This window comes from Phoxinus phoxinus, assembly GCF_949152265.1.
Source record: "Phoxinus phoxinus genome assembly, chromosome: 4".
NCBI classification, from domain to species: Eukaryota; Metazoa; Chordata; class Actinopteri; order Cypriniformes; family Leuciscidae; genus Phoxinus; species Phoxinus phoxinus.
Window position 1 is genome coordinate 19890010 of NC_136879.1, and position 6000 is coordinate 19896009.

Genomic DNA, 6000 nt, shown 5'->3' on the forward strand with positions numbered 1-6000 from the left:
GGCGCGCGGCCAAGCTTCGCCAACGGGTCTAAGGGCTCACTCCACCAGAGGGGTCGCCTCCTCTGCTGCCTTGGCAAGAGGTGCCCCCTTGCAGTTTGTTTGTGATGCGGCAGGCTGGTCCTCTCCACACACATTCATAAGATTTTATAGTTTGGATGTTCATACCACTCCGGGCTCTCACGTCCTTGAGTCGACATCGCAAGCTAATGTCTAGGGCTTTCCTGCGTTTCTTGTGAGTACACCTACACAACCGTAAGGAGTCCAGACACCAAGCACGGCGGCGTGGGTATACTCGTTCCCAATGCGCTAAGCAGCGCAGCATCGATTGTAGCTTTTGAAAGGGAACGTTCCGGGTTACTTGACAGTAACCCTGTTCCCTGAAAAAGCGGAACGAGATGCTGCGCTGCTTTGCCGTGCTGATGATGTCCCAGGACTGCTCTTCAGACAAAATATCCTGACGATCCACCTGCGGCTCATCTATTTATAGCCTCGCGTCGCGGGTGCGCGCCAATGACGCGCGCCGATGACGCGCGCCGATGACGCGCGCCGATGACGTCACCGACCGAGGCTATATTACTTCCGGTCGATTCCATCGACGTGTTTACACACTATTTTCACAGCAGGTCACGTTTAAAGACGTTCCCAATGCGCTAAGCAGCGCAGCATCTCGTTCCGCTTTTTCAGGGAACAGGGTTACAGTCAAGTAACCCGGAACGTTATAACAGGCACACTGGTTCCCTTCCCCCACTTATAATAAAGAGATCGAGGGAAACGCAACGAGTGTTCGTGTTTGTATTTTAATATATCTACGTTGCCCTTTTCAGGTTTGCCTAAGCCCCATACTAATATTGATGTTAATTTGAGTTTGAGTATGATGTTCGTATAAATTTTATATACCCGTATTGTGGAAAAAGAGATTCAGTTGCACAGTGCACATGTGCTGATGGTAGCATCGGAAATTCACGTTCTACGTTATACGTGAATAGTTTCCAATGCTACCATCAGCACATCTCAATGCACTGTATTGTTAATATCTATTTCTATGTGTATTTAACAGTTCATATAATGAAAATACAGTGTTTTTACGCTGTTAAGATGAGTTGGCTGTAATATTATTATCTCTTAACATGGTTTTATTCAAATGTGAGTTTGTACATCAGTGTTAATGGGTCACGTGCTGAATCCACGTTCAAGTTAAAGCCAGCATGTTATTGCCTCATTAAATGGATGACGTGTAGTGTTATAATTTTTTTGTGAAAACTGAAATGTTATGAGATTATGCACTGAGTACAGCGTATAATGTGTTACATTCATTCTGATTTATAGCCTATGATTTATTCTGCATTTGCTTTATTTTATACCAGTTATTGTGTCACACATAGATACAAGCTGTCTTGTTTATTGTGTGTATCAGGATGGATATAGCCTAGTGTTTTATGCCAATTGATGCTCATCTCTTTATTTGTTTTGTCGGCTAATACAAAATGGCTCACTTTATGTATGGGAATGCAATATTGTTATGCTAGTTTTCATTTCATGGTATTTTTGTGCTACATTGAATGGTTCTTTTACCCACATAGATAATACAGAGATCGAGGGAATCGCAACACGTGTTTGTATCTGTATTTTAATATATCTATGTTCCCCTTTTCAGGGGGACTACATTTGGAGGCACCGCTAGGATGATGTTCGAATGTAAAATGTGTAACCATTTTCTAAAACGGACCCAGGTGGTAGACGGCTGTGTTGGCTATGGAAGTTGTGGTAGTCCCGTCCGACAGTCCATCGGGCGGCCAGGGCGGAGACGACAGTCCATCGGGCGGCCAGGGCGGAGACGACAGTCCATCGGGCGGCCAGGGCGGAGACGACAGTCCATCGGGCGGCCAGGGCGGAGACGACAGTCCCTCGGGCGGCCAGGGCGGAGACGACAGTCCCTCGGGCGGCCAGGGCGGAGACGACAGTCCCTCGGTCGGCCAGGGCGGAGACGACAGTCCCTCGGGCGGCCAGGGCGGAGACGACAGTCCCTCGGGCGGCCAGGGTGGAGACGACAGTCCCTCGGGCGGCCAGGGCGGAGACGACAGTCCCTCGGGCGGCCAGGGCGGAGACGACTTTCCCTCGGGCGGCCAAGGAGGAGACAACCCCTCGGGCGGCCATGGCACAGGCACAGACACCACCGGCTCAGGAACTGGAGCAGACACCACCGGCTCAGGAACTGGAACAGACACCACCGGCTCAGGCTCGGCAGACGTGACGTGAAGCTCAGGCTCGGCAGACGTGACGTGAAGCTCAGGCTCGGCAGACGTGAACAGTCTCTGTGGCGGCCATCTTGTCCGAAGACACAGGTTCAAGAACAGTCTCCGGCTGGGCGGAACTCAAGTGCTTCCTCCAAGCGTGCAGAACCGCCAATGCGTAAAACCCAAAGACAGCTCTCCTGTCCGTGGCAGGACTGATGGTGGGCTGCTCCAGGACGACCTCAGGGACGACAGTGGGCTGCTCGGGCACTGCCTCCGGGACGACAGCGGACTGCTCGGGCACGGCCTCCGGGACGACAGTGGGCTGCTCGGGCACTGCCTCCGGGACGACAGCGGACTGCTCGGGCACTGCCTCCGGGACGACAGCGGACTGCTCGGGCACTGCCTCCGGGACGACAGCGGACTGCTCGGGCACGGCCTCCGGGACGACAGTGGGCTGCTCGGGCACTGCCTCCGGAACGACAGCGGGCTACTCAGGGACGGCCTCCGGGAAGACAGTGGGCTACTCAGGGACGGCCTCCGGGAAGACAGTGGGCTGCTTGGGCATGGCCTCCGGGTTCTTGAGGAGGTTGGTGGTCCTCGCCCTCCTCTGCCGTTTCCGATGGCGATGTGCAAACTCAGGGCTGGACGGAACCAGCGGCGAGGACCTTGGACTGGGCGGGACCAGCTGTGAAGACCTCGTGCTAGGCAGAACCAGCGGCGAGGATCTTGTGCTGGACGAGACCAGCGGTGATGACCTTGTGCTGGGCGGAACCAGCGGCGAGGATCTTGTGCTGGGCGGAACCAGCGGCAAGGATCTTGTGCTGGACGGGACTAGTGGTGAGGGCTTTGTGCTAGATGAGACCCGCGGTGATGGATTTGTGCGGGGCGGAACCAGTGGCGAGGGTCTTGTGCTGGACCAGACCAGCGGCTCCGGATCAGGAACATGGCAAGGCGGAGGACGATGTCGTGGAATTTGCCGACCACCTCCTCCCCTGCAACCTCCCCGAGTTCCGGAGAACTTGGCCAGACGAGTCGCCTCGAATGACTCACCATCTCTGACGGACGTGGTCACTGGAGATTTTGCCACCGGAGCTTCCTCAGTTTGATGGGCCCATAAAGGAAAACACTGAAATATGTTTAACCGGGGCACTTACTCCACGGTCTGCGAACCTCCTCTCTGTGGTCCCCTTCCTCCCCCATTCATAGGAGAAGGGTTACGGAATCCCGAACTGCTGGATCTATACATTTGTGATGGAGTCCTTCTGTCACGATCCACAGCCGGAAACACAGGAGAAGATCCAAATTGTCCAATTTAATTGTCCAGTTAACTAAAATATAATTATTAGTTGAACTTTTTGTGAGTTGGATTTTTTTACAGTCCATCCACTTTTTTTCTGACCAACTAAGGGGAAAAAAGCATTGCAGTAAATTGCGCTGATTAAATCTAACGATCGCTTTTATCTTACCTGTTCAGCATGGGCCCGGTTGCAGTCTCTTTTTTTTCTGTAGTCACTTTTGCATTTTACAACGGGCGAATCTCTAGTTGTCACTGGTGATTGTCGTTTGAACGGATCCGCCATCAAATTTAGTACGCTTAATTATATCAAGTGCTGTGAGAAAAGGCTAGAAATCTCCACCTCCAACATCCTCAAATGCAATATAGTCTACTAGCCGAGACTCCTTCTTTATTTGTACAGATGTGACATAAAGACGCAAAGACATGCTCGAATTTCCCGCGGAAATCCACCAGTACCACTGGAATTAAACACATTATTACAAGCTTACCATTTAGAATCGAGCTACGGCAAGCAGACAGTTTTAAACACTGGCTGGTTATGTACTTCCTCAAATATATTTTGGTAAATTTTTAACCCAAAAAAGTTACGGACTGCAGCTTTAAATAACTTATTAAAGTTACTATAACTGCCAGCTAGTTGTAGATCCCCAAAGAGTAAGATTTTTGAATGAAATTATTGCTTTTTTCAAATATTAAACCTTACAAAATTATAAAATTAATATAAAACTGTGTAACTACTTAAATATTGTATTTATATAAACTAACATATAAACTAGCATACTTGGCTAATTAGATGTTTGTGTTCCAGATGGAAACCAATAGGGAGCGTTGCCAATAGGGAGAGAGAGCCAGAAAGCCAAAGGCCTCTTAGAAATCGAGAAGATCCTCTCACCCTTCCTGATCATGCACTGCTTAGACTTAATAGGCTGCCAAGAAACTCAGTAATGTATCTGGCACACATTCTGGGAGATAATAAACAAAAAGGACCTCTCCCCTTCCCGTGATACTTCAGATAATGATTGCACTAATATTGTTTGCTTCCAGATCATTCCAAGCAGTTTTAAGTAAAACTGTGGGAATTTGTCAATCCAGTGCATGCCGAATTGTTTTCAGCTTGTCAAGGGCTGTTTGCTCCCTTGATCTTTCTGCTCCTTTTTTTTTTACTGCTGACTTTAGGTCTGCCCATTTCTTTTTCACTCCATCCACATCCCTAACAGAGTTGGCCAAAGCTGAAATGGCCTCCCCGTTCTCATGCACATCGCTTATCGTGCATCGAGATATTGTTATCCAGTCTCCCAAGGATTAATTTCTTCCTTGCTCTAATTTCCTGAACAAGAACCTCCAGCTCTTGCCTAGTCAAGTTTTTGTTTCTTTTCTTGTCATACATGTCAAATTAGCTGATTGGTTTACGCTTTCTTGTGAGTAAATTCTCTTTTGACGGTTAATGTCGTTAAACTTACATCTCACGTGCTTTACATTCAAAAACATGATCGTGATTTGGCTACTTTAAAAAAAAAAGTATAATAAAGTGATACAATTAAAATGTGGCGGTAATACATTTGTTGTAGCTATATGCTCCTTAAAGTTTATTTGTAAGAAAAAAAAAGTATGATTATCTTAAGAATTTTTTAAGAATTGCACTTAGGAACATTAAGAACTTATTCGAATTTATCTTGAGAATTTTTTTTTTTACTTCTTTCTTAACAAGACTTAAAGTTCCTCTTTTTATAAATTTAGTCATTTCCTTTTCATTTTTATTATGTCTACTCCTGTTTTTTTTAATGGCTGATTGTTAACTAATTGTTTTGAGCATTTTTTTATTTTTTTCTCTCTGTTGTATTGTTTATGTGTATTTGGACCCTCTTGAAAATTAGATGTTGCATCTCAGGGGCTATCCATTAATAAATTGAAATTGAAAATGAACCATAGGTTCTAACAACAAACTCTTTGAAATTTCAAACGTTTCCATTCTTTACCAAAATTTATTGTATTAAATGCAGAGATCCAATGATTTTGGATCTTGAGTTTTTCTATAATGGATTTCAACTTTCAAGTCATCATATTTCAACAGGAAATTATTAAGCTTCCAATATTCTCCACTAATTTTATGAATATGACCCCCAGATACTGTAACTTTTAGGCGAATTACTTTTTAGTCAGGTAAAACAGTGGGCAATATAGATGTCTATAAAACAGAAGATTCTAAACCTAAAGAAATCAACTAAAGGTCAATATGTGACTAATGAAAAGTTTCTGATGTTCCAAGTATAAGCTTCTCAGTAGTGTTTTTATAGTTAAGATTATAACTTGAAAGTATAAGATCATTAGAATCACTGTTCTCTCAAGAAAGGCATCTTTCCAAGGAGCCATTCATAACCAAAATATAGCTGCAAGCAGCAATTATCGAGGCTAAGCTCAAAGACGACAAGACATGCCAACATGGTTGGGAGTGTCAGACCAACTGCAACA